This window comes from Macrosteles quadrilineatus, unplaced genomic scaffold (genome assembly GCF_028750875.1).
Source record: "Macrosteles quadrilineatus isolate MER2022 unplaced genomic scaffold, UCM_ALF_1.0 Scaffold_4__1_contigs__length_99947679, whole genome shotgun sequence".
In the NCBI taxonomy this organism is placed as follows: Eukaryota; Metazoa; Arthropoda; class Insecta; order Hemiptera; family Cicadellidae; genus Macrosteles; species Macrosteles quadrilineatus.
In genome coordinates this window covers 2,399,398-2,422,906 of record NW_026542597.1, presented here as the reverse complement: position 1 = coordinate 2,422,906, position 23,509 = coordinate 2,399,398, and the positions used below count along the sequence as shown (strand labels likewise).

Below are 23,509 nucleotides of genomic sequence, written 5' to 3'. Positions count from 1 at the left end.
TTTACACACAATTTATTCTATTTATTTGATTGTGATAGTAATAGTGTGTTACATGTTATCACACCGTTTATAATTTGGCCCACATCAGTATTCCAACCAAACAACACAAAACAGCGTGGTTATGCATGTAATCCGTGTACGCTTGGAAATAGGTTGGCAACACTTAAAGATACTACTACTATGATCAGCTGATTGACTATTATAACTACGATTTAACCTGTCATTTCGTGTTTGTTTTTTATTTTCGTTCAACGCTTGATTTAAACATAACCTAAAGTGTAGTATTTGAAGGAATAGTTATAAGTGGGCCTAACATGTATGAGAATAATGAACTTAGTGATTGTGAATATATGTGTACACCAGAAGAAATATGTAGCAGAAACTGCAAAACATGTTTCATTTAACCTGTTTCCTGAAAAATCAAGAAAGAAGTATGAAAGAGCATACGAACTGGTTTCTTCTTGGTGCGTAAGTAAGAAAGTTACAAAATTACTTGTTTATTCTGTTTATACTGATTATTACTGTTTATACGTGTACCATTGAAAATAAGTAACACCTTTATAAATTGCGTAAGTAGCTAATAATTTACGTAAATGCCATGTATGCATACTGTTTTGCTTGTAAAAGGTTGTGACTAGTTTCAAGCTGTTCCATGGTACAAATATTGTATTTACAGATAACTCCTAAGGTAAATTAAATTTACTACGTAACAGAGATAAATTAATAAAACCTCAATTACGTTAAGGTTGTTAATGTTAAGCGTTATGACAGTTTAATTAGATTATGTTCTACGTCAAGGTAATGAAAATCGTATACAACTAAATCACCAAATGATACACTAATGACATACCTTAAATTAATTAGTTCAGCCAGTCCTAATTACTCTGCACGTTTGTGTTTATTGAACATAGCTCAATCCTAGGTTAATGTTAACGCTGGGTTAAATGTTTTGTACAATGATTAAATTATCTTCAATTAAGACCAAATCATAAACTACATCACATCACTAGTAAACGTCAATTGTGAAGGTTGTTCAACTAATTAGTTGTTGTATTAAGTGTAAATAGATCGGTGGACCATTATTTTGGAAGGATTAGTTTAACATTATTTTATTGTAAATTTCAACATGTAGTTGCATCAACGAGGTAACTTCTTGTATACATAACAATCAAAATAAGTTAGGTAATAACTTAGGCCCATTAACTATCCTTTTATTCCACTACCTACCTATATACTCACCAAGATAACTACCTACCTTCTAACCACGCAACTACATAAATATCAACCTATTAAAATGGAGTCCTATGTGAAAATTGAAGTAATAAGAACATTCACTACTACTTTAGAGAATACAACTGTTACAGACGTTGACGTGATTATGTATGAAGAAGGAACGAAGCTCCAGTTTCTAGGCACGCACTTAATTAGTCCCAGACTCGAGACATAATCTGAGCTCTCCGTGATATTCTAGTAATTTGTCGTTGTACGTTCCATTTACGTTTATCAAATAATACAATCTGGCATGGAATCTTATTTTATTGTAAGTTTCGTATTGTTGAGAGATAAATCTTAGAAAAATATACAGAATGCTATTTAATTTATTTTAATCACATAAAATACTAAACGTTATCCCTTCTTCAAATCCATAGATGTTGGCTAAACTCAATTGAAATAACTCGTTAAACTTATTGTACACAAATATTTTAAGCTACAGTTTTTCTATAAAGTATAAAACGTCTCGTTATTTCCATGCAAATCATTTTAAAATCTATAAAGTATCATGGTGAGGTGGCCTCTGGATCACTAAATTTAAGCTAAATGGTTTATGTTACCTGGCTTCGTCAAGTGATCCTGCTTTTCGTGTATATGTTCTCAGTGTTAACGACGAATCTAACCAAATTGGTTAGATGACTTGATGTTTTTGTTTTTTACCTGAAGATGGACTTTTAAGTCCGAAACTAGAGTAGTACACTACTGTAGCAGGATCACTTGACGAAGCCAGGTAACATAAACCATTTAGCTATAAAGTATGATGATCATTGGGACGTTCTCACTTCGCTTACCATTTTTATTAATCCAAATGAACAAAATATTAGTGATCCAAGTTGTATCATTCTTTAATTTTCGCAGCAAATTTAAATAAATATTGATATCAAAGGTTTCTTGAACCCATTTTATTAAGGGGTTCAATTGCTATAGCTTATAAAACATGGTACATTGTAATACAACTATCTATGGCATTTTCAGAAGGGGTTTGATAACGGGTGTCTATTTATCCAATTACGAAAGTTCCCTATTTAAGACTTACTAATATATACGTTTTATACATATATTAAGTTGCCATAAAATTTCTAAATGATAAAGATCGTATCAACAGGATTACGTAAACTACTACATAGTTTTTATAAAATAAATATGAGGTAAATTATTGATACTGACAAATCTGTAATTAGAAAAATGTTTCATGCTATGGAAGATATTATGATGAATGAGCTGATAAACACAACAATTATAAAAAGTCAATGTATTTAAAATAAATATTTGAATGGACTGATGGTTAGTAAAAAGGTAATGTTACCTATGATAGTTCTCCTTTGATGAAAAGTGTTCAAGGACCTAAGTCTTTTAACTGTATACGAAACACTAAAAGTATTTACGATATTAAACTGCATAATTTAATTTACATTATAAATATTAAATCCACGAGGCAAATAAAAAAAAATATATTAAAATTTTCCACAACCTTCTGAGCCACCTCAGTACACGTTTATTGAGGAAAATGTCACAAATTACAAGAGTTATATTTTGTAACATGTGACTGAAATTGTTTCTAAAATGTGCATTACAATAAGCTATTTATCATGTTCATCTGTTGATATTCTAGTTCATTACAAGGTGCGTGATCGGAGCCTCGGTCATTAACACTATCTCATTGTTCAACATAATTACACGGGTTCAGTCTTGAATTCAGGATTAGATTTAGCATAGTCTAATTACAATAGTAGGCAGTCAGTAGTTGCAACAATAGTTGTTGCAGTGAACATATTGTAATCTAACATCTCATTCTGTAAATAAATTGCAAATTCATAGTTAATACAAATTATACAAATCGAGACGATGTCTATAACATTTTGCTGCCTTAAGTACCACCTGTATAATTATTGTACCTGTATTGAAATGTAGCTATTACTAAAACATAGGCTATATTCTTCAAAATATGATATGATAGTTTTTTCACCACTACAAGTTGATAAAATATGTTATAATGCGCATACTGTATAGCAGTATTGTACTTCGTAAAACGTTAATCGTTGTATTAGATGTCTGAAAGGGTAAAAAGGGGCTTGGCGATACTATGTCAAGAAAATATCGACATTGTATTATTGGCGCATACAGATACACTACACAATTTATTACGGTATTATTTCACAATTACAGACTACATTGCCGGTATGTCTAGCCAAGAGAAAAGGCATTTCTGATTACGATTATTGACTATCAATTGTACGCTGTGATACTTCAAAATTCACTAGTCAAAGTGTTTTTTTTTATTTCGTGAATAATAATAAGATAAACCAGACAAATTTACAAGTATAAAATGCGAAGAGCTTTTGTTTTCCTCAGTTCGAAGAATCATTAATATTTTGCATTTCCTTTGATTTCCGGATCAAAAAACCTTACACGTCTTTAATTTAGTTTTTTAAAAAGCTAAATGTAAATTCAATCCTTTCCTATTAGACTTATTACGTATGCAATTAATATATGTAAATTAATCTACAGTTTTAATGTAATAAATTTAAACTAACTGATTATTATACAATACATGTGGTTTACATAGTAAAATTGTACATCAGAAAAAGACTTTAATCATAAATGTCGGTGGTTATTCAAACCAATCTTTCAATTTTATTACTATAAAATAAATTTTAATCACATTTTATTGCAACAGGTTTCTAGGAAGACGCAATCACTTAAGCCAAGACAGAACTTCATTACAGACAAATATTAAGCTCTCAGACTATTTAACCACGACTGTTTAACCAGCTGTTGAAGTGTAACGTATAGCTTGGGGCAGTAGATTTGGTATTTGAGGGAATTCTAGATGTAATATTCTGTGTCGTCACATAAACGTTATACGATATTATATTTTACCTAAGACTGTTTTTTAAAGTAGCCGTTTCAGTACAGTTCTTAGAATTGAAAAGTATCTCATAACAGCATTGTTTACTTTCATAACAGCATAGTTAGTTTTACTCATAACAACACGGGTAACGGACCAATGAGGTTCAAGGATTGAGAGAGGAGAAGCAAAATTGTAATGATTTGAAATTCAACTAATCAGCTGTTCAGGCCAATTTAATTGTTGATTGGTGCAATTAGTGTTTGATACAATGTTTCGTTGAATCACTGTCAGTGGCAATGAGAGGTTATAAACAAAAACATAACCTCTCTTGAAGTTTTGAGTAGTGATTTTTAGTAATTAAAACGCCGTCGTAGGTAAAGTAGTGTACGCAACTCGCGTAAATAGTGTTAACGACACTCGTAGAAGTTTTTAAGGATTTTCTACTCGTGTCGTTAACACCATCTTTACGCAACAAACTACTATTAAATATCCCGAAGTATATTTTCAAGATGCAATAGGTGATATGTTGTTTAGATTCCTATAATTCAACAATCTGTTTAAATGTGTTATAAGACAAAAAATACTTATCTCCTTATAGTAGAAGTCATCCAAATGAACATTTATTTCTTTTACTGAAAATCTAAATAAAATTCATTCTGTTCCGTCGGTTTTATTTTTAATACTTAAGAGGCAATTATACAGACTGTCCCAAAAGTCCCGGACCGGTTTAATATTATCTAAACGACAACAGATAAATCAATAAGATTTTGCACATCAACACCACACCTAAAAATCTACTTTTTTAAGGAACTAGAAATTTTCTGTCATATAATGGGGACGTCCCGCAAGGAGTCAGAAGGAAATCTTAAATAGAAGCATAGGTTGATATGCACATCAAATTAAAGACCTTTACTAGCAGAATATAATGCCGCAAATTTGAACTCAAACGGATAACTGAATAAAAAATGGCAGCCGTTCAAAGATTTCTTGAATCCGCCATTTTGAATCTTTGAACGACTGCCATTTTTTACTCAGGCGTTCTTTTGAGCTTGAATTTACGGCATTGTAATCTACTAGTGAAGACCTTTAATTTGATGTGCATATCGACCTATGCTTACGTTAACAATTTTCTTCCAATTCCTAGGGCTGTGCCCCCCGAGGAGTAAACGTACAATAGCAATGCAAATTAAATGAATCTTTGAACCACTGTCATTCTTGACTGGGTTGTCCATTTGAGTTCAAATTTGCGGCATAATATTCTGCTAGTAAAGACCTTTAATGTGATGTACATGTCAACCTATGCTTCTATTTTAGATTTCCTTCCGACTCCTTGCGGGACGTCCCCATGATGTGACAGAAAATTGATATTTCCTTAAAAAAGTAGATTTTTAGGTGTGGTGTTGATGTACTAAATCTTATTGATTTATCTGTTGTCGTTTGGAAAATATTAAAACGGTCCAGGACTTTTGGGACAGTCTGTATAAATTATTTTCATTAGAGTTTTTACTTTCCTGATACAGTTTTAAAGTTTTAAAAATAAGTTGTATATTTGTTCATTGAGATTTCTTAAATCTCATCTCAACATATAAATAGCATCAAAAGAGGTGGAATAATGGCTTACTATTAAATTGGGATTAAGTTGGGAGATGTCAGATTGGTGTTTATCTCTGAGATGTATTGTGTGAGGTGGAAAGGTAGCAGAGAATGATCAATGAGCAACTGATAAGCCCTGATAACAACCTGCTCACGCCATCAGAGCTACTGATTACACCTTCGATACTGTCAGCTCTTGTTTACATTATGTGTTTTTTCAAGCTAACCTAAAGAAGCCTTCCTTCTTATAGCCGATTTCCTAGCCCTTTCTTAGCATGGAATATTTCACAGTCATTAATTCATTTGGTGCTTTAAAGCACACAGTCCAAAGCTTTGTATGGAAGATCACGTGTTCATGTGCTCATAACACGAATACCTGTTATAGAATATTCATTCATTGCGGTATGTTTTATTCGTGATGGCATTATCAATGTTAATCTTGGTTTGTTTGTTAATCCAACAAACCAAGATTAACACTGTTATAGAATACTCTATGTGAGATTCTAAATAGTTTGAGGTATTATGAAATTTTTAATTTAAAAAATAACAGTTTGGTATGTTATTATTATTATTTGGTAAGTTAATTATTTGATTTTTACTCTCTCCTGTTTTAAGTCGGGTTACGGTTTTATAAATGATCATAACACACTTTTGTACTTAATGAGGTGAAAATAGTAGTTTACGCAAGGCGAGTGCCTTAAAAACTTCTACGAGTGTCGTTAACACTATTTACGCAAGTTGCGTACACTACTTTACCTACGACATTGTTTTAATTACTAAAAATCACTATTTATAATTTCTAAAAGAGGTTATGTTTTCGTTTATAACCTCTCATTGCCACTGACAGTGATGCAACGAAACACACTAATTGCACCAATCAACAATTAAATTGACCTGAACAGCTGATTAGTTGAATTTTGAATCATTACAATTTTACTTCTCCTCTCTCAATCCTTGAACCTCATTGGTCAGTTACCCGTGCTGTTATGAGTAAAACTATGCTGTTATGAAAGTAACAATGTGTACAATCCAAAGATCTCTCTATGAAAAATCTGTGTTATGCATTATTTTAGAGTATTACAGGTTTTAAAGTAATCCACAACAATCGGAAACGACAGCGGAAATTACGGTTTAGTATATTTCTTATTTATGCGTTTCAATTTCAGATCCAGTAAAGCTTTCATCTTGGGATGCTAAAACTAATAACATAACTACTAACAAAGTCCTTGTAAAAATGGTGCAGCAAAAAACTGGAGAATTATCCGTTGCACTGGAGAATTATAAAGTTACGGTTATATCCAGTATATTTACATATCTTTTTTATACTTCTGTTAAATGTACCTAATTTAGCACCCCGCCAAATTAACAAATTATTGCAAGGTTGAAATAAATTTTAGCTGCGACCATTTTTAAAGTTGCCGTTTCAGTACAGTTTTGGACTTTCTCATAACAGCATTGTTTATTTTCATAACAGCATAGTTTTACTCATAACAACACGGGTAACGGACCCAAGAAGAAAAATACAACCAACAATCATTTTATACACGTTGCAAGTGAATTAGTTGCAGATCTATTCTTAATAAACACGAAGAATAGAGCTACATTCATATGTGGAAATTGGATAACGCAACCATACTTGAGCTTATCACATTTTTGGCTTCATTCTATTTGTCTGAGGTAACTTTATAAAGTGAAACTGTACTTTATTTTTCACTTATACAAATTGAATTTTATCTTTTCTCACTGTTAAAAGATAGACTCAAAGTTTTTGAATGTCAATTAATACAATAGTAGGATAGTTTTAGAATAGTTCTGTTAGCACTCTTTTCCCTCTAAAATAAAATTCCACATAAAAATATCAAAACGTATTAAACATTCTATAAATAAAAAAGATCTTGAACAAAATTGTGCATGTTATAGTTTTGACAATTTGTACTATATTTTTACGCTCATACTGTTTTTGACTGACGAGCGTTGGAAAATTTGGCAGGGTCACATCCTACGGTTACATCTGCGACGCAGCCTACAATGGACTGGAAAAAAATATTAAAAGTAAGTGCAGTCGCAACCGTTTGCCAGGGATAGCTCAGCCTACTATGGCTGGGTAAAGTTCCAGGGTCTGCGATAAGGTCAGGGAAACCACTAGGCCAATAGCCGGGTCTAACCGGTATAGGACTGGCTCATACACGGGCACTGTGAACAAGTCAAAAACAAGTCACCAAAACAAACGTGCAATAATCACTACCAGGCCTACGCCGATTCTCCACACTCCTAGGGGGTCGTTGCTGACTACGCAACTCGGGCTTCGTCCTAACTATCCAATAGTTAAGCCCAGAGCGCCTAAAACACGGTGAGTTACACGACGACTTGCCAATAAAAACCACAACGCGAGTTATCACCAGGCGGGGTCTACTAGGCCACTATAATCCAATACACAACTCTACTGCCCAAGCTAACAATCAAACAGCTCACTCAATAATAATACCAGATAACAATACAAGTGCACTATAGGTAGAGTGACTACACCACTAGTAGCTGGTCTCAATAAATACCAAGCCAAACAAGCAAAGCTAAATGGCAATTGCACTACTATTAAATTATTGAGCTACTTAGTAGCAGATAAATAAATATTAAATACGTTCCAAACACTAGATAAATATATTATCTGATAGCCGGTACTCCGCTATCCAAGCTACCAAGATAACGTGTTGGATTACTAAATAAGCTGTTCAGGTATTGTATTATAGCTACTAGCCTACTGGCCACGTGCTTCCAACTACGCACGCTAAATCGTGCAGCCTAGGTTTTCGGGCCTCAGAGTTATTAGTAATATAACTAACTCTTGGTACAACGCAAAATAATAACTACTACAGTCAATAAATTATATTATTTGCGCTCTAGCACCTGCCCAGAACCGTCAGGAATACACTTTAATATTATTCCTGACTAATATAAATCCTAACTACCGTCAGGCTTTGACCAGCACGGTTACAACTCTAACTCTCGCAATCAAATCAGATATTAATATTATCAAACTAATAATATCGGCTCCTTAACCAAAATCAAAAGAATGTCGTCCACTCAGTGGGTCTTAATACCCAACTCGACACCGACACTCACTGTCCACCAGTCTCACTCAACACCAACCACGACGACACCGATGTCACCCAAATCACTGGACGTCTCACTAGACACACGCTCGCTCTTCACTGCACGGGATCCACGACTCGGATGTCCGTCCTCGGCTGTCCGGTAGTTCCAGGATACCCAAGCTTATCCGAACTGATAAGCCGGGTCAAAGGGCGCTAGCCAGGTTCGCCGCCGCCGCTTGCTTACCTCAACAATCGGTGCGCTGCCAAATAGCAAAAATATACCCCCCTAGGGAAAATAACTCGTTACATCCCCCACTTACATCGGGATGAAAAAAAAGAAAACGGCTAAAAGAAAAAAAAGATGTCGAACTCCGGCCAAAACAAAATACTCAAACACCTAACCCAATGGTGAGTCCTACACCACAGGTCTCAAACTCAAAATAGAGAAAAACTCTCGCTCTAGCCACTACCAGCCAACACGGTGCTGAATGATTTGGCATCAGGAACTAGACGGGGATTTCCATTGCAAGGGCCTTTGGGGTCTACGTCACCAATTTTGACACTGTCTATGCGGCCACCTTGGCCAGAACAGTCATCACCCACGCCCATTCTTACTACCTCTGTCCCACATGTCACCAATCCGAGGTCTCGGATGACATCCATACCCAGAATCATGTCTGTGGTGAGAGTGAGGACGTACAAGGCATCTCCTATCCACCCGCAGCTTCTCCTGCTAGCCGAAACGAATACTCAGCCTTCGAACGTGTCCCATCTGCCATCCTCAGAGGAGCGGTTTTCTTACAAGGCTCTATCCCCTGGCGTTGAAGATGTTCGGCGACTCCTCGCCCAACCAAGTTGACGACGGACCCAGTGTCCAGTAACGCCTTAAAACGCTGCCCATCAGCACAACTTCAACAAAGGGCCTTGTCTCCGAAACCAGCCGGTTCTCGTCTACTCCACCAACCAGGCTGTTTAGTTTTCCGAGCCACTCGGACCACTCTTCTGAGGTCGTTCGTTTTGGGTGGCCTTGCCCAGTTGACCTCCTGATGTCTGGGCTGGCCTGCCGTTTCCCGCCCGACATCCACACTGACTCACCGTCAAACCAGGTTTGCCACACCCATAACAGGAGACGGTCCTTGGTTTACCACATTCTCGGGCAAAGTGACCAATCTCCTGGCACCTAAAACATTTCACCGTCCCCTGTGGACCCTCAGGCGCTCTAGCTGCTGTCACGGGCCGTTGACCGTGGACCCGATCCGACTTTAAAGCTACTCCTCCACGCGACTCGGCTTCCGGAGATGGTCTCTTGAAACTCCGCTTCTCGACGGCGGCAGTTTCGGCGCGCTTCTCCACCTTCTTTTTGGGCGTGTAGGCGGTTTCCAAAACCAGCGCTACGTTCGGAGAAGGAGGAGGTCGGAAGGCTGCCTTCTCGCGCATATAAGCCTCATAATCTTCGGCCAACTCAACCATCTCGGCCAGGTTCCTGAAGTCACGCCGTCGCACCATGAGTTTGTACTCAGGTCGCATGTTGTTGTAGATCAAGTCCAATCTACCATGCTCGGACAACGTACCACTACGCCTAAGCAAGGTACTTATGGCAACAACGTAGTCCCGGAAGTGCTCGCCTTCACCCTGTGTCCTTTTCCGGATCTCCTCATCCAAATTCCTCTGATAACCAGGTGGAAGGAACTGGATCTCAAATTGATGCCGAAAAGTTTCGAATGTATACAGGAGCTCCTTGCAATTCCTGTACCATAGAAGCGCTGAGCCTTGCAACAGCTCCGGCAGCGCTCTGAGCAGGTCCTCTGATTTTATAGAGTACGAGACCATCGGCTCTTCAAGGCGCTCCAGGAACGACACAGGGTCTCGTCTGCCATCAAACCTCAAACCCCACTTCCGTACCGTGTTACATATTTTGGAGCAATCCTTTGGCTCCACCCTGCTGGCCTCATTTGAGAGTATATCCGAGCCTCGAGGCAGCTCCAAGCTAGAAGGCCGGGCTGGTCTCTTTGAATCATCGTTAGGTCGCTGCCATCCCTCGGGTCTACTTGGTAACCCAAAGGTAGGCGTGGGAACAGCCACAACAGGTTACGTAGGGTTGGCGGGTCTTCCGAACCCATAGCCGACCCCATTACTCGGCGAGCCCCTCGCCTGCCGCACCACCGATGCCAGATGTTCTCTAAGAGTCCGGGTATCGGTCTCCGAAGACAACCCAAGGATCTCTTTAACCACCTCTAACTCCCCGCTAAGTCCGAATATCTCTCTTTGGTCCGAATCAGTACTAACCAGAACCTGGGGTACGGTTCTCGGGGAATCAGGGTGCCCTATGGTTGTAGTAGCCGGCGGTACATATGTCGGTGCAGCAGCCCCAGCCGTACACAGCCTATCCTCGCTGTACCGACGGGCATTTCGCTGCTTCCAAAACGACGAGAATCTCTGCCGTAATTCCGCAGAAGTTCCAGTGGTCACCAAACCATACTGGTCCATCGTCCTCATGACCTCCCCTTTCGAGAGGTCATAGATCCAACCCACGCGACCGTCCCGGGGCTGCGACCCCAAGGACAGAGTCGAGGCGCGGAATAGGTCAGAGACGTTGTCACCGTCGTACCCACGACCGATGAAATAGTCGGCCAAACAGGCGAAGACGCAGGCCACAATGACGACGTCGTCATCACCGACAGTTCGGAGCTAACCGCAGAACTAGTTGTAACAATAGCAGACGTGATAGGCGTACCGCCTAGCACAGACGTCGTACTCGTAGTCACAACCATATTTAAATCCAAATACCACGACTAATCCGCAAAAATAAGAGCGAAACCAATTAAAATATATTTAACACCGTTATAATAAATCAAACTAATTATAGGTGTGAAAGTCAAACCACAAATACACAATAAGAGTTCTCACTCAAATAATATTCGATGATAAAGCTCAATTAATTAGCAAAATAATAAATCAAACCAATTATGGGTGTGAAAGTCAAACCACAAATACACAATAAGGGTTCTCACTCAAATAATAATTGATGATAAAGCTCAATTAATTAGCAAAATAATAAATCAAACCAATTATGGGTGTGAAAGTCAAACCACAAACACACAATAAGGGTTCTCACTCAAATAATATTCAATGATAAGGCTCAATTAATTAGCAAAATTAAAATTACTAACTAATATCTATGTATACAACCACTAAATAAATTAGGGTTCACAACACACCACGCTGTAACAGAAAACAGGTTAGGCCTACCCAACCGACTATAAAATCACAGCAGGTCTGCCTAAAACTCTGCTCAACAGCTCAGTTCCGCAGCCAATCTGCACAAGTCCGCAGCAAATCTGCACAAATAAAATTATTTTGTTCGGGCGCCGTAAATACGTCAGCAACTCAGCACCACTGCCAACCTCAGTCCCTGTTCGCAGGCGCCATCTTGCGACGCTACCTTCTGCACTGGAAAAAAAAATATTAAAAGTAAGTGCAGTCGCAACCGTTTGCCGGGGATAGCTCAGCCTACTATGGCTGGGTAAAGTTCCAGGATCTGCGATAAGGTCAGGGAAACCACTAGGCCAATAGCCGGGTCTAACCGGTATAGGACTGGCTCATACACGGGCACTGTGAACAAGTCAAAAACAAGTCACCAAAACAAACGTGCAATAATCACTTCCAGGCCTACGCCGATTCTCCACACTCCTAGGGGGTCGTTGCTGACTACGCAACTCGGGCTTCGTCCTAACTATCCAATAGTTAAGCCCAGAGTGCCTAAAACACGGTGAGTTACACGACGACTTGCCAATAAAAACCACAACGCGAGTTATCACCAGGCGGGGTCTACTAGGCCACTATAATCCAATACACAACTCTACTGCCCAAGCTAACAATCAAACAGCTCACTCAATAATAATACCAGATAACAATACAAGTGCACTATATGTAGAGTAACTACACCACTAGTAGCTGGTCTCAATAAATACCAAGCCAAACAAGCAAAGCTAAATGGCAATTGCACTACTATTAAATTATTGAGCTACTTAGTAGCAGATAAATAAATATTAAATACGTTCCAAACACTAGATAAATATATTACCTGATAGCCGGTACTCCGCTATCCAAGCTACCAAGATAACGTGTTGGATTACTAAATAAGCTGTTCAGGTTAAATTAAAATAATCAAATGAATAAACAATAACAACCCTACTACTGCTACTGCTACTACCAATTTTATGTTACTTAGCTGGGCTTCTGTTAATAGGCTAATAATATTAGCTACTAGCCTACTGGCCACGTGCTTCCAACTACGCACGCTAAATCGTGCAGCCTAGGTTTTCGGGCCTCAGAGTTATTAGTAATATAACTAACTCTTGGCACAACGCAAAATAATAACTACTACAGTCAATAAATTATATTATTTGCGCTCTAGCACCTGCCCAGAACCGTCAGGAATACACTTTAATATTATTCCTGACTAATATAAATCCTAACTACCGTCAGGCTTTGACCAGCACGGTTACAACTCTAACTCTCGCAATCAAATCAGATAATATATATAATATATTATATATTATCAAACTAATAATATCGGCTCCTTAACCAAAATCAAAAGAATGTCGTCCACTCACCAGTAGTGGGTCTTAATACCCAACTCGACACCGACACTCACTGTCCACCAGTCTCACTCAACACCAACCACGACGACACCGATGTCACCCAAATCACTGGACGTCTCACTAGACACACGCTCGCTCTTCACTGCACGGGATCCACGACTCGGATGTCCGTCCTCGGCTGTCCGGTAGTTCCAGGATACCCAAGCTTATCCGAACTGATAAGCCGGGTCAAAGGGCGCTAGCCAGGTTCGCCGCCGCCGCTTGCTTACCTCAACAATCGGTGCGCGGCCAAATAGCAAAAATATACCCCCCTAGGGAAAATAACTCGTTACACATCTTTTAACAGTTTTAAGGTTAAGTCTTAAATTTCGCCCCGTTTAATTGTTATACTAGTCATAAACATCACTAAACTGCTTGTTACTACTGCTATTGATAGAGATACGCTAGCAACTGTCTATTGCCTTGCAGGATTCTCTAATAGTTCGTCCTGCAGTTTTCGTTCGGCAATTAAAGAGTAATACATAATTTATTTTGATTTATTAATTTGTTTTATTACAATTCTGCAAAACAGCATTTTAAATAATGCATTTTAAATATTCCTTGCCATTACTGTCATTTCTTAAGTTCCTAAATTTGCACTGCCCAGAGTTACATTAAGTTATATTTTGCCCTGCCAAGATCTAGAACTTCTAAAATAGAATTGTATCTATACACACTCCTGTATAATTAAAGAGGTAAATTTTACTCAAGTAATGGTGCAGTAATATATTGATTATTTATTATAACACAGAGGGTATGAAGCATGTAGTCATGATAAGTAGTTTTAATTTGCTACACAAACTGTGTTCATTGTCCAAACATGTAATTGTTTATATCGTGTTCAAAGGATAGAAGAACTCGCGTACAGAATTTACGCTTAATTAACTCACTGGCCCTCTGAGGGTTCACTTGAGATCCTCTTTATAGTTTTATTGCGAAACTGATATTTAACTAAACTTTGTTTTATAGAATATTTAAATTTGAAATACACAAAAAAAAAACTCAGTAAAACTGTGTTTTACTCGTATTTCATAACATATTTTACAAATATAGTGAATGCGTCTTGTATCAAAATAACACCATGGTTATGTTATTCTTTGAATTTAAATTAGCCCATTTCTGTCGAAATTGTTATTTCGTAAAATGTTGGTCAAAATTCATATTTAAGAACGTGTTGCCTCACTAACACCTCGGATGATCATTATAATAATCACCATGATTTTAATAAGGTAATCCTTATTAAAATCACGTGCTATTATTTGTTTGTATTACTGTATTCTGTTTTGTTTATTTCAGCTTAACTTAACCAATCGATAGTTTTACCCCACCCGCCATGTTAAACTTCCCTATCCCAAGCGTGATGTAAACAACTTCTTAACTTCATGAGTGAAGTAAAGTTTCAAAAACTCACTAGTGAAGTAATGAAACCCATTTAAATAACATTGAGTACTCAACTTAATAGCTATTTACATTACAAGTGTAGTAAGAGCGTTTTTACATCACGCAGGTGAATGTTGTGCAACGAGCGGAAGCGAGTTGCATAATTCACCTAAGTGATGTTTTACACGCTCTTGCGTAACGTGTAACGTACAAGATTTTACCTGACCCGACAATATACATGGGTTTACGTACAATATTTTTCATCATCAATTTCACTCATCTTCTAACAGTAACGTTCTTTTACAAACAAAAGCTAGGTTAGGAAAATACTTTAAAGCATAACAATAACATTCAAGCGCACAGCTGATTTCTAGCGTTGAATGTCATTGGCTCCATAGAGGTATATTTTTTAAGTTATGCACTCAATGTTATTTAAATGGGTTTCTTTACATCACCGAGTGAGTTTTTGATACTTTACATCACTCGAGAAGTAAGGAAGTTGTATACATCACGCTTGGGATAGGGAAGTTTAACATGGCGGGTTAGGTAAAAAAATATACCTCTATGGAGCCAACGACGTTCAACGCAAAAAATCAGCTGTGCGCTTGAATTTTATTGTTAAGCTTTAAAGAAATTTCCTAACCTAGCTTTTGTTTGGAAAAGAACGTTACTGTTAGAAGATGAGTGAAATGGATGATGAAAAATATTGCGTACCCCCTGTATATTGTCGGGTCAGGTAAAATATTGTACGTTACACGTTACGCAAGAGCGCGTTTATATCACTTAGGTGAACTATGCAACTCGCTTCCGCTCGTTGCACAACATTCACCCGCGTGATGTAAAAACGCTCTTACTACACTTGTAAGCTAAATAGCTATTACTAATACGTTGTTGTATTAATAGTCAAAGCTAATACTTATGAAGTCAAACGGGTGAAGCCCGTGGGTAACAGCTAGTAATAAATAAAAACTGTTTATAAAATTTGTTTCAGGAAGGGGAGGTTTTAAGACATGTGTCAATACCCTGAAACTTTGAATATGTAGATTCTTTTCTATGCAGGAAAAGTGTTTAGCAGATGCAAGGTCTCTCTTCTTTATCCTGTATGCATATTCATTAGACTTTCTGGACTTTGGACAGTCTGCAGTGTAAATATTAGTAGAGCGAAAAAGGAATGTTCAAGTACTTTTTATGTCCTTACTTCATTCTATGGCTTTGATCAAATCCTTTGTTTCCATACAATTTCTTGATTTTGTATTACTGATCATACTAGACAATTGAAACTATGTATTTATATTTTTTTGTAACAATCGCACCGAAACTATTATAGATAAACTAATTTATTACATTGTTTTCATCTGCCGATGGTAATTTTGTAGATTCTTTGATATCTGTGACATTTTTAAGTAATACACTTTTGTGTCTTCGTCATTAGATAAACATCACATACAACTTGAATTGAAATTCCGCATTCAAATAATTAATTTTTACACATATTAAACAAACAATTTGAATAAGTTTTACCTTAAATTGAGTGGAAAACTTATAATGAAGCAGTATGTATGTATTAAACAAGGCAATGTTGATGACAACAGAATAATAATAGAACATTAGCTCCCCAGAGAAACAACTAATAATAATAGTACTGAATAATAATAGTACCTACTGAATACAAAAGTTTAGCACAAACTTACTCAAACATATTAGCCACACAAACAGCGATACAATTTTAGTAACCATGAAAAAAGTACACATTTTAATCCCCCATTGAATTTTTAGACAGTTTTTTCATGTATTATATGTTCTTTAAAATGCCAAAAGCCTAATAGAATGGTTTGTAATTATCAAAGTATTCTTAAATATTTTGTTGAACAACAACAAAAAAACTTCAGAAGATAATTTAGTTTACTTAGCTATAGTGCTATTTCACAGTAACTAAATTATCCTAAAACTCAGTATAGGGTAAATTATAATGTAATAAATATTTTTTCTTGTATTACCTCAGCTATGACTCCAAAACATAATGAATGATTACCAAAGGGATTTTTATATAAATACCAGCATGAAATGACATAACCTAGTTGTTCCCTTCTAAAGTTTATTACGTTGTGAATAGTCAGTTGTTTCTCACTGAAATCATCTATAAATTAGCAGAATAAAAATTATCAATACTTACTTCATAAATAACAAATAATTTCTCACTCGTACAGCCGTCTCGAGAATGCGCATCAGCCAAATAATGTGAATATAAAGCTCATGGGACAGGATAACACTGGATAATGTTTGAATATGCAACAGGTCGTCTTGTGCCTGCTTAGTTCACTTGGCAACCGGAGATAAGGAAGGAATATGCAACTTGAGCTAAAAGTGTAAAGAACGTTGGATGGACATTGGACTACGGGTCGAAAATATCCTTTACACCGAGTAATAATAATAGAAAAAAATATCCTATGACATTAAGAGAATATAGTGTTCTATTTCTGGAACTTGTGTTATCATCACGTTACATAGTACTATAAAGTTATTTACCTAGCCCGCCATGTTAAACTTCCCTATCCCAAGCGTGATGTATACAACTTCCTTACTTCACGAGTGATGTAAAGTTGAAAAAACTCACTCGGTGGGGTAATGAAACCCATTTAAATAACATTGAGTGGATAACTTGAAAAATATACCTCTATGGAGCCAACGACGTTCAACGCTAGAAATCAGCTGTGCGCTTGAATTTTATTGTTATGCTTTGAAGAATTTTCCTAATTTAGCTTTTGTTTGTAAATGAACGTTACTGTTAGAAGATGAGTGAAATGGATAATGAAGCATATTGCTCGTAACCTCCTGTATATTGTCGGGTCAAGTAAAATCTTGTACGTTACACGTTACGCAAGAGCGTGTTTACATCACTTCGGTGAATTATGCAACTCACTTTCGCTCGTTGCACAATATTCACCTGCGTGATGTAAATACGCTCTTACTACACTTGTAATGTAAATAGCTATTACCTCTAAATATTAATTTCGCATCCGCTGTAAACATAGAACAGGGATTTATAATAGGCTAATTAATTTACTTGTAATGTTATTTTCCGATCCGCCACCACAGTTTAAAATCAGACTACTAGAAAAAGGGACGACCTCGAGAAAGCCTTTGTAGAACCAGCTGATAAATGACGTAATTTGTGACGTAATTTGGAGGCCTGTGTCACCGTGTACGAAAAAACCTCACTGACAATCCTTTACTGGAAAGTGTGGTTGAAAAAAATGTCAACATAGTAAGAATATCTAGTGGACGTGTACACTAAAATGATTCTTTCAGGTAAAAAGGTTAATTTATTTACACAGAAAGAAAAATGTGTATCATCGGCTAGAATAATAATACAGCACCGTATACGTAAAATAGTTTATGAACTATGATTACGACAACTGCAATTTTACAGTTATTTCGTTTGTGTATTTCAAATGCTAATACCGCAGTGTTGTATAAAAGTGATTTTCAATATCAGTTTTACGATAAAACAATAAAAAGGAGAAGCCTTGGAGCGTGTGTAAATTAATTAAGCGTAAATTCTGTACCAGAGTTTACTATCCTTTGAACACGATATAAAGAATAACATAGGCCTACATGTATACATATACATACATAATGCATTAAATAGCAAAGTAAAACTACTTTGGTTGTTCGTGACTTATTTTGATTAAATGCCGCTGAATATACCTTGTGTTTCAGTTCTACTTGTACTCCATCAAAATTAATTTCAGTCACTTTGATTTGTTGCTTAAATTGAAAGTACTGGGGTCCCAGCCCTGCTCGGCTGTGGTTTATTGGGTTTAATGGTTAAACAATATCGTTAACAGATATTTGTATAATTTACGAAAAACATTTTTATTACAAACTATAGACATTTGATCGCTAAAATAATAACAACTCTGTAACGTAATGTATGCCACTAAACAAAACTTAGATACTCTTTTATGATCTTGCAAAAGTGTAAGTGCTAATCGCACAGAATTTTTCTCCCCTCTAGTCATTGTAACCGGCTGTTTGACTTTACGCCCACTAAAAACAACATATAAAATATACAAACAAAATCATATTAGTTTCAAAATGGCTTGTGACGATTTTTCACTTTTTTGCTTCTACTTCTAAAGAAATTGGTAGTCTGTATGTTATTTCATTGGGATTTAGCATATGGTAATAGTTTTATGGCAATTGGATTCAGTTTTGGGGTGGGCTAGAGGACCATGTAAAATAATCAGTATATGATTGGAACAGTTTTCACCTATATCGAGTAATCTTCAGTGTAATCTTTGCTTAATTACAACTGGTGTTTTCCCCTTTGTACTGTATTTTGTAATTCGCTAGTATACTGTGGATTGCTTGTTATAAACACATGTTACAAGCATTTTGTTTACTTTTTCCTTGTTAATTTGTCCAACATAGTTACTTAGCAACCCATAAGGAAAATGTCAAAGTTTTACACTTTTTCGAGGTAATATTACAGACAGACAGACAAACAGTCATATCTCGTATTAGGTTATAGCATAGACTAACCAACACAAGTAGACTTCTCATCCCATTGTAAATTTTGAAGCTCGTTTTTCATGTCTAGTTCATGTACGCCACACTAGGCGCTAGTGTCGACGAAATTTAGTTTCTATTATTTTAGGGTTAATTTCTTGATTTGTGCTTTACTGTTTGGTTAAATAACTAGGGGACAATTTATTGTTTATGATTTAGATCGTATTATTTGGTTAAACGAGGTTTTAAATGTCTGTATTAACGGGAAACAAATTGTAAACAAAACACGACCTCTACATAAACCGTACAGAACTAACAATAAAATTGTCTTCAGCTGTTCCATTAGGATGATAAATCTACTAAGGGAGTATGTTTTATCTATGGTTATAGGATATTATAGGATATTTGTGAAGGAGATATGTTTTGCAAATACTGATAATAATTTCAAAGTGATACACATTTAAAGATTTAGATTTTGTCCCTAATTGTGTAGGCCTACTATAATTTCGTACAAAGAATAAAAACTGCAAAATAAACTGCCTTAAAACTACTGACCAAACAACCTACACAACTGATATGTGGAATTGATGAGGTTTATAAAACAACAAACACGATTAAACAAGCCTGAATATACGAGTCAGACAAGACCTGGCTCGAGGCTTAGGAGATCGAGTGTGAGTGACTGTTTGTGATTATTTGTGACAGAACTCACACTAGTAAACTCTTTTTCGTTGTTGTACATGTCTTTTAACTACATGAATCAATTTTATTCGTATTTGATGTAGTTTTTGTTAATCCTTAGATATTTGTTTATTCCTAGAAAGGCGATTACTTATATAGAAATACCACCTAGTAGAAATGTTTACCAACACCTAGCCTACTTGATAAAACCATATCAACTTACACGAATATCACAGACGTCTCGTGAATACGCATCAACCAAGTTAATGTGAATATAAAGCTCATGGGACGGGATAACACTGGACAAGGTTTGAATATGCAACAGGTCGTCTTGTGCCTGCTTAGTTCACGTGACAACCGGAGATAAGGAAGGAATATGCAACAACTCGGCATAAGTAACTTGAGCTAAAAGTGTAAACAACATGTGACGTTGGACGCACAAACCAAGTTAAAAGCATTCGTTCCCAAACATAAAATAAGCAAAATACAAATAAATCATCGTCTGCTATTCATTAGAGAGAGTTCTTAAGTACTGAAAAAGTTACTCATGGCATCTATATTGTTTGTTTAATTTTTTTGTGGGTTTACTAACAATTATGATCGGCTGTTACGGGGTCATGGTCTTATCATGTAGTTAAAACAATCGCTGATTGGATGAACCCGGACTTCCATGATATACGTCTAGTGTTCAATACAAGAAATATCGCGTTCCTATCACCCAATCATTTAGTATATATTGGACAAATCAAATATATAGAACTAAAGGTGTAGAAGAAAGAGTTTGCAAGAGCCTCTACAAAAACATAACCATAGATAAAACATACTACCTTAGTTTTGTGTTGCTTTGATTATGACATAACCTAGATAAATATTAGGAAAAATTTTAAATAGTCTAAATAGGTGTTAATTCGTTTAATGATATAACAACCTGGATATTAACAGTGGATAATAGCATTGTTTAGTTTGGATTGACACTACTGATCGCACAGTTCACCCAGAAACCCTCGCTTGACAGTATAAATCTACTTCAATGTGGTTGAATGTTTTTCTAACACATCTTTTTCAAATAAACATCTTGGAATCTTTAATAACCTATACAGAATAAAAAAAAATCTTTTGCATTCAACATAAATTTTGTTTAACTCATAAGCAAGCAAAATTCAGGTTACAGTTTAGCTGAGATTACATTCACAACAGAGGGATATAAATGCGTCATTCATACAACAAGGATATTGTCCTGTCTCCTCTGACGTTTTCATGTCAACTTTATTGTTCCACGAGTTATTGTCAAGTAAAATCTCAACTTTCAGATGGGTGATATGAAAGTTATTTTACAATATTAAAGCTAAAAATATAACGAAGTTACATGATGTATGTTTTGGGATAGTTATTGAATTCAGTATACTCGAAGGTAACATATTAGTATATACGACATTTTTGTCAATTTACATTACATCTTACTGAAAATGTTATGTGTTTCGTGTTAAATCATACTAATATGTGACAACAATGAAAATATAAGGTTTAATTTTGTGACGGTACAATTTTCCGATCTAAATCTATTTTAATATTATTGAGGTGTTTTAATCTTTGTGTATTTTAATATAAGTGTAATGTGTTTTTTTGTGTCGTGATGAAAAGTATAGTTTATAACTCGCGGCGAAAGTTATTTTCCGGCACTCGCTCCACTATTCCCGTCCTCGTACGTGAAAATAAATCTTGATAAAATTCTACTTTCGGTCCTAGTAATAAAATATACTATTACACCTTATAATGATGAATGCATTTTCTACACAACGTTAGATCATGAAACGTTCCAACATCAAGAAAAAGTGTTAAAATAATGTAATTTTAGTGCAGTGTTTAAAAACACAGGAAGTGATCTGGTTACACTAAGGGCAGTGACTTAGTCATACACATAGGGTAGTTGCTGGTTGGTTGCTTCTTATATTAGCAGCTATAGATTTGAAAACAAGACTTTTACGACGACATAAACACCACCCAACATAACGTGTACGTCACGAACACCACTAACAGCTGGCTTGGTCTGCAGCTGTTCGTACAAAAATATCTACGAATAACGTGAAGGCATATTTGATTGTGTTACTATTGTTGTTTAGTTGATCAAAGACAATTCAAAGTGTATATAAATATAAAATATTGTTGCATTTTGTATTGGGATTGACTTTTTATAATGTAACAAAATGTGAAACATCTGATTTCTAGTTGTTTGTACTCCCGATGGAGCTAGATTTTACAGTCTCCCCCAGACAACTAGAGCCAATGGACGTTTCCACTTTATGACTTCCATAAACTGTTACGAGTTGGCCATAAAACACTTTGTATAATGTCAGCAATAAATGTATGAAATTTTGAATCCAATCGCTGACATATCTTCATAAATAAAACCAGACCTATTATAGTATCAATGAGCATTGTTAAAGTGACTCTCAACTTTTTTCCTGAGAGAGTTTTCTTATTTCTTACCAACTTAAAATATAGAGTTTCCTGAAAATGTCCTGAAATGACAATACATTTCGAATCGTTGTAGATAACTGAATGAAGCCTTTTTCATCGTATCAAAACTGCAAATCTACTTTTTAAGCAAATATCAATTGTTTCTATAATAGGGGAAGGGGACAACTAATAAGGTGTCAAAAGGAAGTAAATGACACCAAAGGTCGAGTATCTAGTACAAAGAATTAACATTCTTTATTGGGAGAACGTATTAGAAAAACTCGAACAAAAAGGTCCAGGCTTGCTAAAACGGAGCCAGTTTAAAATGGCACTTTGTGACTATGAACGTTCAACGCAATTTCGTCGTTTTAAACCACTTTGGTCGATTTTGATAGGACGAATCTTTGAGGGTGGATTCGCAGATCTGTCTTCTGCAGTGGCGTCATTTCACCAAATCCTTGGGGGGGAAGCAAACACCGGGGGGAATGGGGGGTATGGAACACCCCCCAGTAAACAAGGGGGGTCCGGGGGTCCCCCCGGAAAATGTTGCAGTTTTGAAACAAAAAAAGAGGGGTTTGAGCTTATTTTAATTGTCAAAAGCACTTCAAATAAAAAAAATTATTTAAATTTAGGCAGAAAGTTAATGAAACTAAGAATTATTGACAACAGACAGAAACACAATAATTTTAAGTTAGTCATCTAAGAAACGTGATCAATAGTTCCATGATGTATTAATATTATGTTTGTTATTAGATTCATGACCAATTTCTCTTGTACAACATTAGCAATGAATACGGTTGTTCATAGCCTATAGTTTATAACAGCTTATTTTGGTTTTTAAATAAAATACAAGTATTTAAAAACTTAAAAGCAAATCAAATTTTATCACCAATAAAATAATTTGACACAAAAGTACAAAAGGTTATATTTATCTATATTAAATTGGTAGTCTGCAATGTTCAAAATAAATTACGTAAAATTTATACACATGCATAATTTTAATGCTTGAATAATTCATAAAAGTAAAT

At 36.0% G+C, this 23,509-nt stretch overlaps 1 protein-coding gene across 4 annotated transcripts in view; it reads left to right on the top strand.

Annotated features, from left to right (window-relative positions):
* Nucleotides 1-326: 326 nt before the first annotated feature.
* LOC128991937 (voltage-dependent calcium channel type A subunit alpha-1-like) overlaps nucleotides 327-23,509 on the top strand; it is a 392,598-nt gene continuing 369,415 nt past the window's right edge. For all 4 annotated transcript variants that reach the window (XM_054415233.1, XM_054415232.1, XM_054415230.1 and 1 more), the window contains exon 1: nucleotides 327-472. The gene's annotated coding sequence lies outside the window, so the exon portion shown is untranslated. The remainder of the gene's footprint in view (nucleotides 473-23,509) is intronic.